Source organism: Rutidosis leptorrhynchoides, chromosome 2, assembly GCF_046630445.1.
Source record: "Rutidosis leptorrhynchoides isolate AG116_Rl617_1_P2 chromosome 2, CSIRO_AGI_Rlap_v1, whole genome shotgun sequence".
In the NCBI taxonomy this organism is placed as follows: domain Eukaryota; kingdom Viridiplantae; phylum Streptophyta; class Magnoliopsida; order Asterales; family Asteraceae; genus Rutidosis; species Rutidosis leptorrhynchoides.
The window spans coordinates 325,873,600-325,888,124 of NC_092334.1; positions in this window are offsets into that span (position 1 = coordinate 325,873,600).

A 14,525-nucleotide genomic window follows, 5' to 3' on the forward strand; every position below is an offset into this window, starting at 1 on the left:
GCGCCCAAGTAAAAGCTGAACATCAGAAACCTTACGGGTCACTACGTCAACTTGAGATTCATCAGTGGAAGTAGGAGCACATAACGATGGATTTCGTAACAAAGTTACCCCGAATCCAGAAAGGTCATGACAAGATTTGGGTGATAGTTGACAGATTGACTAAAAGCGCGCATTTTCTGGCTACAAGTGAGACAGCCTCGCTCACCAAGTTAGCTCAACTATATGTGAATGAGATCATAGTTCGACATGGAATACCATTATCTATTGTATCAGATAGAGATTCGAGGTTCGTGTCTAATTTTTGGCAGAGTTTACAAGAGAATTTGGGTACTCAGTTAATCTCAGCACATCGTATCATCCTCAAACAGACGGTCAAAGTGAACATACTATTCATGTAAAGACCCGTCCTAATCCATAAGAACGAATACAATAACATTTGGTTACATCGCGAGGTACTTGACCTCTATATGATACATTTTACAATCATTGCATTCGTTTTTAAAAGGCAAACTTTCATTTCATCAAAAGTTGACAGGCATGCATACCATTTCATAATATATCTAACTATAATTGACTTAATAATAATCTTGATGAACTCAACGACTCGAATGCAACGTCTTTTGAAATATGCCATGAATGACTCCAAGTAATATCTCTAAAATGAGCAAATGCACAGTGGAAGATTTCTTTCATACCTGAGAATAAACATGCTTTAAAGTGTCAACCAAAAGGTTGGTGAGTTCATTAGTTTATCATAATCGATAATTTTCATCATTTTAATAGACCACAAGATTTTCATTTCCATTTCTCATAAATATACGTCACATGCATAGAGACAAAAATATCATTCATATGGATTGAACACCTTGTAACCGACATTAACAAGATGTATATAAGAATATCCCCTATCATTCCGGGACATCCATCGGACATGATAAAACAACATCGAAGTACTAAAGCATCCGCAACCATGGATGGGGTTTGTTAGGCCCAATAGATCTATCTTTAGGATTCGCGTCAATTAGTAGATCAGTTTACTAATTCTTAGGCTACCAAGCTAAAAGGGGTATATTCGGCTTCGATCATTCAATCATAGAATGTAGTTTCAATTACTTGTGTCTATTTCGTCAAACATTTATAAAAGCGTATGTATTCTCAGTCCCAAAAATATATATTGCAAAAGCATTTAAAAAGGGAGTACTGAAACTCACTATCCAATATTTTGTAGTAAAAATATTCATACGACGAAACTGAACAATGCAGGGTTGGCATTGGATTCACGAACCTATATCAAGTATATATATTAACACATATAATGGTAATCAAGTAGTTCATCTATTAATTATATATTATTTATATACTTAGCGTTGTAGTTATATAATCAAAATATATTTATACTTTATTTATATATTATATCTTCAGTTATATGTTATATACCTTTATTTTGTAAAATAATTAATATTGAAACATATAGTTATATTAATATTTATATATTAATATTTAGTATTATATAATTTTTTTTTAATAATTTGTTATATGTAATATTTATAAATGTTAATATGTTTAATATAAAGCTTTATGTAATATTAATAAAAGTATATAATATTTATTTGTTATATAAAAATAATACTCATTATGATACAAGTACTGATAATTCTAATTCTAATAATAATGATAATTTTTAATAATAATGATAAAAATAATAATGATATTAGTATTAATATTAATAACTTCAATAATAATTGTAGTAATAATAATGTTAATGATAATAATAATACTAATTATAACAATAATAATATTAATAATAATAATATTAGTGATAATAATAATAACTAAATCATAAGTTTTCTACTACTAATAATAATAATGATAATACTATTAATAATAATGATAATACTAATAATAATGATAATAATATAAATTATATTATATTAATGTTAATTATAATTATAATGATAATTTACTTACAATAATAATAATAATAATAATAATAATAATAATAATAATAATAATAATAATAATAATAATAATAATAATAATAATAATAAAATGGGTTTTGATGGTGGTGACGAAGTGGAACAGTTGTCTTTCGAAGAAATTGCAGGTGATATCTCACGTGGTTTGATGATCATGGTGGTAGCAATTGTATACGGTTATGATGGTGTCTAGATGGTGGACAGTAGTCGTAGTGATGGTGGGTGTTTGAAGGTGGAACCCAACAAAAATCATTATCGGATGAAAGTGTGGTTTGATCGTGGGTGTTAGTGGTCATTAAGGCGGAAGGTGGCGATTTTATTGAAGAGAAAGGGTGGCGGTGGTCATGGTGGTTATGCGTGGCCGGATTTAGCTGTTGTGAATGTAATCGATAAATCAAGAGGAAAAGAAGAGGAAGGTGGTTATGGTTGTGTGTAAATTTCACGAAGGAAATCAAGAAGCACAGTAGCGATTATCATGGGTTTGATGAAGGTTTTGAACAAGTGGGGTGTTCATGTTTGATAGCGGAATTCGATTAGGATGTTGGTTCATGGTTAATGAAGCTTGAGTAGTAGCCTAGGTGATAGTTGATGGGTGATGATTAATCACTAAATCAAGCGGGTATAAATATATCTATATCCCATATTAGGGTCAAACAAAACAGCACACTAGACAATTAAATAATGTGTAATTAATAATAATAATATGCTTTTAGTATAGTAATCTAACATGTGAAGATATGAATCAATAATAAGAATAGTGCAGCAGCCGTGAGTTTGTATTAATGTGCCGACAGTTTTCACGGACTGTGTATCGTGCGAAACCAGTGGCGGATAAAAGTGTTCAGAAAAATCTCATATTTGTAAATTAACTATATTTATTTATTTTGGTCATTATGGTATAAAATTCGATCATTAATTTATTAAATAAAAATTACATCAACAGTCCCTCTCATTTATGGGTAAAATATAAAAAGTGCTAAAATTTAATAACTAGATCCTAAATACATTTTTAGTAAGCCTAAAATTTATAGAACTCATTTTCGGATTACCATTTATTTTAAAATCACATAAGTTCCTTCTTAACTCATTTACTATTCATTTAATAACAATTGTGCGTTACCATCGTTTACGAAATAAATTCAAAATCACAAAATATATATCTAATATACTTTATTTATATACATAGATATGTTTTAAATATTAATTATCATAATATCATATTTTTTATTTTATTTTATATACTTAGCTTTAATAACAACAACATATAATATTTCAAATTTTTATTATATATATTCATATGTTTAAATATTTATGTATCTATTTACAAACAGTGGTTCGTGAATCGTCGAGAATGGTCGAAGGTCAATTGTATATACGAAGCAGTTCAAAAATTTTGAGATTCAACTTTACAGACTTTGCTTATCGTGTCGAGATCATAATAAGATTTAAGTTTAAATTTGGTCGGAAATTTTCGGGTCGTCATAGTACCTACCCGTTAAAGAAATTTCGTCCCGAAATTTGAGTGAGGTGGTCATGGCTAACAATAAAAATGTTTTCATGACGAATATGAGTTGATAAATAGAGTTTTATCATCATTGAGTAATATGGATAAAACAATTCGATTATTCGAAGAGTACGAGTGAAGCTATCACAAAAGAATGAAATGGGTAAATGCAAGTTCGTCTTAACCAGTGACGTAGTCACGGTTGATTTCCGGAATTCAAGCAATTTTAAAGAATATCTTCGAAATCTAAAAGATTTGATTCTTCAGCGAATAAGGAAATTAAGATCTCTATAATTAAATACGGTGATCTGCCTCGATTACTCTGTCTGATATTCCCATTATAAATTAAACTTTTTCCATTCCATTATTTTTACCATTCATATACCTTCTTTCTTAGTTCATACATCCAAAAGATTTTGAAAATGCTTAATCCCGTACTAATCCTTGATATTTTTCTAATTATCATTTCTGTCATCCTTCTTTTCAATCTTCCAACCGAAAAAATCTGTTTACTTCTACTATTACCTTGGGGTGATACTATTCTTAATTCTACCGTGTCTTTATATTGCTATTCGTATTAATATCCACGGTTTGTAACCTCCGTGTTGTTATTGGGCTTTATATTTTCTCTTATATTTTGGAACTCTTTGCCTTTTTATTCTCTTCTAGACCTCTAGTAAAGCGAATAATGGTCCAGAATTTGTAGGTACGGAGTTTCGAATTATCATAATGTAATTGTAGAAAGGAAAAGTAGTAGCACGATTTGATTTGTCAAATTACCAGAATTCGAGAGAAAAGATAGAACTATTAAGAAAATATGTTCTTGATATGTTCTGAGATTAGGTAGAATGTAAGAGTCGTGTAACATGGCACATGATGACGCTATGGTCTGTGAATCATCACATTTCATTATAAACTCAGCATGACTTACTGTAATATAATCATGTTGATCAAGTGTCATTATATTATACTAACTCATGCTTCAGTTCCCAACACTACTTCAATAACATTCATATTTTAGATTCGAATTTTTTTTTTCTTCAGAATTTAGAAACTAAAATAGTTTCCTTTCTGATGCAACACTGATATCACAAAAAGATAAATGATTTCAGATAAGAATAGTTATGAAAAATATCTTCAGAATGATACGATGATATCTTAGAATTTCTAATATCGATGGATGATGGAGAAGATTTGTTCGTAAAAGTGTATGGTCAGAAGCAAGGTATTTATTAATGACTTCAGCAGATACTGAATCATTTGGATTCTTTGAAAGCAGGTTTAGTCTTTGTGATTTGTCCACAGTCTTCTTCATAATTTCGCATAATCCTTTGTTCGGTACTAAATTTTCTATTGAGTGTTTCCAATAATTCATTCTTTATCATCAAACTTTTGACTGTTAAAGTCATCTATAGTTTTTGTTGCTTTATCAGTTCTTTTGATACCTAGAGAATTGATTCGCAGACTGGTTGCTTTTCAAAAATTCAGAATTGAAGGTCATAATTCTAAGAGATAAATGTTATACATATTCATATAACTGTTGATGTAGAAACACTGCGAGATTCGAAATACTGATTGTTGATTCTCGGTAATTGGTATGGGAATTCTCGTTAGAAGATGCGGATGAGTATATGATAGGGTTTTAATGAATATAATGATAGGGTTTTAATGAACAAATATATTTTTTTTTTTTTGGAGAGACTCAAGCCAATGAGAAATGAAGTTGCTGGTAAGTTTACTGCTAATATGGTGGGATCTATACGGTTCACTGGTAACGATGATGAAGGGGTAATCTTTATAATAAGGTTTATTCGAATGAAAAATTGAAGTTGATTTGCCGGAGCTGTGACAAAATTGACTAATTTGAAAAAAATTGCAATGTTATTTTCGGTAATAGCAATGCCAAAGGAGCTAGCACAGATACGTATTAAACATTTACTCAGGTTCCGAGTGTTTTCAGGTGCATAACTATATGCATCAATCTTTTCTTCCGTTGATGAAGTGCGGTTGGTTCATCCTCTCGATTGAGGTGTTTTCAAGAATCATGAAAGGTTTGAACGCAGAATGTAATCGTCAAGATACAAATGAGGTTTAACATGAAATCAAGTGGCAAACTTGAAGAAATGTTTAGTTTCATATGTTATAATCAATATTTTAATTCATTTTAATTGTCCAATTTTGGCAGTCCACAGTTAGCAGTCCACAATTAGTAATTCAATAATTCATATATAGTTTAATATATAATATTCGAATTAATTAATACATGTCGTGTCCCGTTGTATACATGTCTCAGACTCGATCACAACTCAAAGTATATATATTATTGTAGAATTAACCTCAACCCTGTATAGCTAACTCAAGCATTACTGCATATAGAGTGTCTATGGTTATTCCAAATAATATATATAGATGCGTTGATATGATATATTAAAACCTTGTATACGTGTCCCGATATTTAAAATGTGTAAATAACAGTATTTAAATGACGATAAATAAAGTGCGTAAAATAAATAGCAGAAATTAAATGACAATAAATAAAATTACGAGAATTAAAATTGTGATAATTAAATTGCGATAATTAAAATGTAATAAGGAATTAACAGTTAGCTAGGAACGGTTAGCTAGGATTTTGTTAGCGTGGATTCTTAACAAAATTTCTCATAATTAATTTGTTTGTTTCTAACAAATTTTATTTTTGTCCAATGTTTTCTTCATTATGCCACTTGTTGGATTCTGGTAAGTCAAAATCCAAATATGAAATTGAATGAAAATGGTTATTTTGTGGTGAACGGGTTCGTATATCTTGTGGATGTAAGTAAGATAGTAAATGACTGTTGAATCAGATTCAAAGAATGTACAATGTAACTTATTAATGTGAAATCTAAATATTCCTCGGGTATTACCTACCCGTTAAAATATTTTCACCATTAATAGTTTGTACGAAGAATTTTTAATTACAATCTTTATGAAAATATACTTACATATATATTTTCTTCAGATGTAATCATGGATTTAATGAGTTAATATAATATTAATCTCATTTGATTTACCCTTAGAACTAGAATACATAATCTCTAAAACATTAGAGATTACATAATTGCCATGTCGAACGAAGAAAAATGATGTAGAACGTCATGTAGAGCGATGATTATGCTCGAGATACAGATTGTGATGTTGAGGCATGTGATGTTGAAACTTAGATTGTTGGGGTACTGGTGTTGATGTTGGTGGTACTGTTGGTGCCGGTGATGTTGCTGAAGCTGGTACATTTTGCACCATATTTTTCAAATTGATTACTCGAGCGCGAAATTCGTTGACTTCTTCTATTATTCCAGGATGATTGTCGGTCGGAACGAGCGGATGAATAAGTTTTAGAATTTTAGATAGAATATAATCGTGACGAGATATCCTGGAAATAAGGGTGAAAATGGTGTTTCGGCCTGATTCTCCGGTAAGTGTTTCAGGTTCTTCGCCAAGAGGGAAATTTGGTTGGTGGAAAGGAATTGCCTTCTTCTCGTTTCTGTTGATTAAGTCGACTATGAACTCATCAGATGAATTGGGGATGGCTGATTGGTTGATTCATTCTGGTGACGCTGCTTCCGGAGCTTAGGTGAAACTCCATATCGGAATCTGAGGGACTTGAACTAGTGGTGAGTTCCATTTCGTACGATTGAATAAAGGATTTTTCGATATAAAAAGATTTCCGACTATCAGATGTATCCTAATTACATAGCATAGCTGTATATATAGAACAGAAGATATCGTAGATTATGGAGGAATTTATGGAATATGTTAGACAAAGTTTACAGTAACAGATACGCTAAGATCTAAATTAGAAGATATGCTAAGATATAAATTTTGTCTATACACTATTCATGCAATCAATGCGATAAGATGTGTCTAGACTAAGAATGATAAGCAGGTAATTTTTCGACGAAAATAATAAGCAAAACTTTTGACATGCAGACATGGTGGAAGTCCAGACTCACTAATGCATCCTAACGACTTATCAGTTAGACACACTAATGCAGACCTGGTTCGCTAAGACCACCGCTCTGATACCACATGTAAAGACCTGTCCTAATCCATAAGAACGAATACAATAACATTTGGTTACATCGCGAGATACTTGACCTCTATATGATACATTTTACAATCATTGCATTTGTTTTTAAAAGGCAAACTTTCATTTCATCGAAAGTTGACAGGCATGCATACCATTTCATAATATATCCAACTATAATTGAATTAATAATAATCTTGATGAACTCAACGACTCGAATGCAACGTCTTTTGAAATATGCCATGAATGACTCCAAGTAATATCTCTAAAATGAGCAAATGCACAGCGGAAGATTTGTTTCATATCTGAGAATAAACATGCTTTAAAGTGTCAACTAAAAGGTTGGTGAGTTCATTAGTTTATCATAATCGATCATTTTCATCATTTTAATAGACCACAAGATTTTCATTTCCATTTCTCATAAATATACGTCTCATGCATAGAGACAAAAATATCATTCATATGGATTGAACACCTGGTAACTAACATTAACAAGATGCATATAAGAATATCCCCTATCATTCCGGGATATCCATCAGACATGATAAAACAACATCGAAGTACTAAAGCATCCACAACCATGGATGGGGTTTGTTAGGCCCAATAGATCTATCTTTAGGATTCGCGTCAAATAGTAGATTGGTTTACTAATTCTTAGGCTACCAAGCAAAAAGGGGCATATTCAGCTTCGATCATTCAATCATAGAATGTAGTTTCAATTACTTGTGTCTATTTCATCAAACATTTATAAAAGTGCATGTATTCTCAATTCCAAAAATATGTATTGCAAAAGCATTTAAAAAGAGAGTAATGAAACTCACTATCCAATATTTTGTAGTAAAAATATTCATACGACAAAACTGAACAATGCAGGGTTGGCCTTGAATTCACGAACCTATATCAAGTATATATATTAATACATATAATGGTAATCAAGTAGTTCATCTATTAATTATATATTATTTATATACTTAGCGTTGTAGTTATATAATCAAAATATATTTATACTTTATTTATATATTATATCTTCAGTTATATGTTATATACCTTTATTTTGTAAAATAATTAATATTGAAACATATAGTTATATTAATATTTATGTATTAATATTTAGTATTATATAAAAAAAATTTAATATTTTGTTATATGTAATATTTATAAACGTTACTATGTTTAATATAAAGCTTTATGTAATATTAATAAAAGTATATAATATTTATTTGTTATATAAAATCATACTCATTATGATACAAATACTGATAATTCTAATAATAATAATAATGATATTTTTTAATAATAATGATAAAAATAATAATGATATTAGTATTAATATTAATAACTTCAATAATAATTGTAGTAATAATAATGTTAATGATAATAATAATACTAATTATAACAATAATAATAATAATATTAATAATAATAATATTAGTGATAATAATAATAACTAAATCATAAGTTTTCTACTAATAATAATAATAATGATAATACTATTAATAATAATGATAATACTAATAATAATGATAATAATATAAATTATATTATATTAATATTAATTATGATAATAATTTACTTACAATAATAACAATAATTAATAATAATAATAATAATAATAATAATAATAATAATAATAATAATAATAATAATAATAATAATAATAATTATTATTATTATTATTATTATTATTATTATTATTATTATTATTATTATTATTATTATTATTATTATTATTATTAGAAACTACCTCATAAAGCTTTTCTAAAAAGATATGTCCCAGACTGGACTCGAACTCACGACCTCCCGCTAACCCGAAAACACCACTAACCACTCCGCTGTTTCTACTTTTCTGTTTATACTCCCAGCTAAAACTATTGAAGCCCTTTATTATCATTTCAGCCCAATAATACAAAATGGGACACGACCCAAGATTACATTTTGAAGATGTTTAGATTATTCGGCTGAAACAATTTTACTTCAAGCTAGTTATTTTAAACCCCACCTCAACTTTAACAACCCACTAATTATAATTCAAATATATCCACTTGTTTCCATAATCCATAATCACCGTATTTGTAAAGAAACTCGGTGGGTTTTGTGAAGTGTGGCTTAGTTTGAAAACAACAACATATCATTTTCTTAAAATTGTTCATTACCATCATACCTCACATAAAATCATACTCATACGTCGTTCGTCTTTCTATCAACACACCATTATTTCCAACATCGATTGTCATCACTTCTCTTCATCGTACCTCATCATTATTATGGAATTCTTTTCGTTTTAACACCATTAACGCTATAATAGTAATCATCCTCAATTCTTCTTCGTCAATCAGAAGATAGAGAACAGAAGCCGCATTAGCATCTGTAGATGGCAAAAAGGCACTATTATTTTAATATTCTTCATCCTCCATGATTAAGATCATGCGTTCCACTCATTTATCATCAAAAATTAATATAAAAAAAAATAATGGAACGTCTTTGGAGTGTCCCCTTTGGTCGGCCAACAATCAAAAGAAGTTCAATCATCAAATAACCTTATTTTTTATTTTATTCTCATCATCCCCACTCGTCATCTATGTCCTCATATATCATTGTTTTTAGCTGAATTGGAAAGAGAAACAGAAAAATAAATAAGGAATAGCGAGCAGCAGTTAAAATGGGTGGTTTGTTTTGGGTTTATTTGAATGAAAACATCACAGTAGCAACATCGATCCATGGTGATGTTTTAAATGGGTTTTGATGGTGGTGACGAAGTGGAACAGTTGTCTTTCGAAGAAATTGCAGGTGATATCTCACGTGGTTTGATGATCATGGTGGTATCAATTGTATACGGTTATGATGGTCTCTAGATGGTGGACGGTAGCTGTAGTGATGGTGGGTGTTTGAAGGTGGAACCCAATGAAAACCATTATCGGATGAAAGTGTGGTTTGATCGTGGGTGTTAGTGGTCATTACGGTGGAAGGTGGCGATTTTATTGAAGAGAAAGGGTGGCGGTGGTCATGGTGGTTATGCCTGGCCGGATTTGGCTGTTGTGAATGTAATTGATAAATCAAGAGGAAAAGAAGAGGAAGGTGGTTATGGTTGTGTGTAAATTTCACGAAGGAAATCAAGAAGCGCAGTAGCGATTATCATGGGTTTGATGATGGTTTTGAATAAGTGGGGTGTTCATGTTTGATAGCGGAATTCGATTAGGATGTTGGTTCATGGTTAATGAAGCTTGAGTAGTAGCCTAGGTGATAGTTGATGGGTGATGATTAATCACTAAATCAAGCGGGTATAAATATATCTATATCCCATATTGGGGTCAAACAAAACAGCACACTAGACAATTAAATAATTTGTAATTAATAATAATAATATGCTTTTAGTATAGTAATCTAACATGTGAAGATATGAATCAATAATAAGAATAGTGCAGCAGCCGTGAGTTTGTATTAATGTGCCGACAGTTTTCTCGGACTGTGTATCGTGCGAAACCAGTGGCGGATAAAAGTGTTCAGAAAAATCCCATATTTTTAAATTAACTATATTTATTTATTTTGGTCATTATGATATAAAATTCGATCATTAATTTATTAAATAAAAATTACATCAACTGTCCCTCTCATTTATGGGTAAAATATAAAAAGTGCTAAAATTTAATAACTAGATCCTAAACACTTTTTAGTAAGCCTAAAATTTATAGAATTCATTTTCAGATTACCATTTATTTTAAAATCATATAAGTTCCTTCTTAACTCATTTACTATTCATTTAATAACAATTGAGCGTTACCATCGTTTACGAAATAAATTTGAAATCACAAAATATATATCTAATATACTTTATTTATATACATAGATATGTTTTAAATATTAATTATCATAATATCATATTTTTTATTTTATTTCATATACTTAGCTTTAATAACAACAACATATAACATTTCAAATTATATTTCAAATTGTTATTATATATATTCATATGTTTAAATATTTATGTATCTATTTACAAACAGTGGTTCGTGAATCGTCGAGAATGGTCGAAGGTCAATTGTATATATGAAGCAGTTCAAAAAAATTTAGATTCAACTTTACAGACTTTGCTTATCGTGTCGAGATCATAATAAGATTTAAGTTTAAATTTGGTCGGAAATTTTCGGGTCGTCACAATTCAAACGTTAGAGTATATGTTAAGAGCTTGTGTATTAGAGTACATAGGATCGTGGGATTCTCATCCACCTTTGATTGAATTCGCTTATAACAACTTGTATCACTCTAGTATAGGCATGCCGTCCTATGAAATTCTGTATGGTGGTCGATGTAGAACGTAATTGTTGGTTAAAAGCTGGAGAGAAACAGTTTGCGGGTCCAGAGATTGTACAGCTGACTACAGAGAAAGTGGCAATTGCACGCTAGAAATTGAAAGCCGCAAGAGATAGACAAAAGATGTACGTCGATCCACGCAGACGGCCAGTATTTTCACAGTAGGTGAGCAGGTATACTTGAAAGTATCGCCCTGGAAAGGTGTCATTCATTTCGGGAAAAGAGGCAAGTTAGCTCCGAGGAATATTGGGCCGTTTAGAATACAACAGGTGTTGAATGATCAGACAGTAGTATTAGATCTTTCTGCTGAGTTAGCTAGTATTCATAACACATTCAATGTGTGTTATCTTCGTAAGTGCAAGGTAGACGATGAAAGTCAGATTCTACCACTTCAAGATTTGAAAGTTGATATGAATAAAAAGTCAGTAGAAGAGACTGTAAGACTTGTAGACAGGAAGATTACTAAGTAATGACATAAGCAGATACCGATGGTTTTTGTAATGACCCGACAAAATCATCATTGACGGCGTCGTTAACTTAGGTCCCTTTAGGTGGTCATAGTCCCTAAATGAGACGCGTTTGACCAAAATTATGTCACATTCATTTGAAACGTACAAGACTTACAAAGTTTAGTTTACCAAACGGTTTGACAACAAGTTTAAGTTTACAAAAGTTATAAAGTATAAATGAAATCACTTACGACATAATAAGTTGGAAATCACAGTTGCTATAAATAGCATAAGTATGTATGCTTTAAGTTTAAATCCAAAGATACTATCCCTAGCGTATGCATGCATGGTTGACCCCAAGAAAGTAATAAAATAGAGTGCGGAAGCATGTATCACTTAGCGTTCAAGGTCCTGATAAAAACATAGAAAATCTATCAACGAAAACGTTGGTGAAATCATAGGTTTAGTAAGCAAGTGAGTAAGTAAGTAAGTTGAACCACAAGATTTATAACGTTGAAATAATAGTAATATATTCTAAAAGTTGATATCACGAGCACCCAATTATCAAGGCTTAACTTTCCACGAACCCCATAAATAAAGTGTTAGAACCTACACTTATACCCGAAAATATATTTCATTCGCTTAACGGTAGCGAACCGTCCGAATGAGGGTTTGTCAAACCCGTATGGCCACACAACATAAGTACTCGATTACACCCTGCAAGTGTAACTAATGATAATTGAATTGAGGCATTTTTTTGTTCTAACTCGTACGTAGAATGCTTGTTTTCGTACTTGTGTTCACTTTGTAAAATGAAACGTTTATATTTTCTCATCCCAAATGTAAGTATAAAAGAGTAAAAGTGGGACTATGATCTCACCTTGAGTGCAAGAGTATAAAAGTACTTCACAAGTAAACGTGTGCAAGAACGAATGCTAGTCTTGACCTAAACAAGTAGGTTGTATCAATAACGGTAAACACTGTTGGTCAAAGTTGTTCAATTAGTCCTATGGCTCATTACGACTCGATTATAAAGCATGTGAATCAAGTTATCCAGTTTCATGCAAGAATCAAGTATACAAGAAGATTAGAACGGTTTAAACAAGTATTGGTTAAGTTTGAACAAAAGTCAACTTTGGTCAAGTCAAAGTCAATGAAAAAGTCAACACGTTCGGGTCGGGTCTCGGACATTTTTTATGAGGTTTTTAATCATATATAAGCATGTTGGCCAAGTTTCATGTTAAGCGGCGCTCAGACTATCTGTTCAGCAAATCTGGGTAGTTTGAACACTTAATGCACGAATCCAACTTCAAACAACCATAACTTATGAACCGTAAACATTCAAAACACGTATCTTATATCGTTGGAAAGGTATTTTGATGAGGAATACAACTAAACACATTTCATCAAACAAAAACATCATTTACAAAAACAAAAACCCCGTTGAATGATCGTTAAAAGTTCATTATCCAAGTTTCAAGTTCATAAAATGCATTTCATGATTCGGGAATCTAATTTACACATACTGTGACGACCCACAAATTTTCGAACAAATTTAAACTTTATCTTTATATGATTTCAACACGATAAGCAAAGTCTGTAATGTTGAGTCTCAGAAATTTTGAACTGATTTTATGAATTCATTTAACCTTTGACTATTCTCGACGATTCACGAACAACTAATTGTAAATAGATACATATATATTTAAATGTATATATATATAATGATTGGAAATTCAATTTTGAAATATTATATGTTATTGTTAGTTATGTGAAATAAAATAAAGATATGATATTATAATAATTATTAATTAAAACCTATCTTTATATATATATATATATATATATATATATATATATATATATATATATATATATAAAGTATATTAAATATACTCAGGTGTCACTTCGATTGATATTTAACCAGTTTAATTTGAACTTATGATTTCTATACATAAGTATGAATATTGTAATAATTTATAAATATTATATATACTAAAATTTATAATATTTCATGTTAAGTAAATAATTATGTATTTGTTAACATTATGATTAATAATAATTATTATTATTATCATTGTTCTTGTTATTATTATTATTATTACACGAATATTATTAACAGTTTATTATTAATATAATTATATTCATTAACTATTAATATTAAACAAAAATAAATGATTATCTGTAAGTTGTTATGTATCACTATCTCGACCCGTACTCCTGTC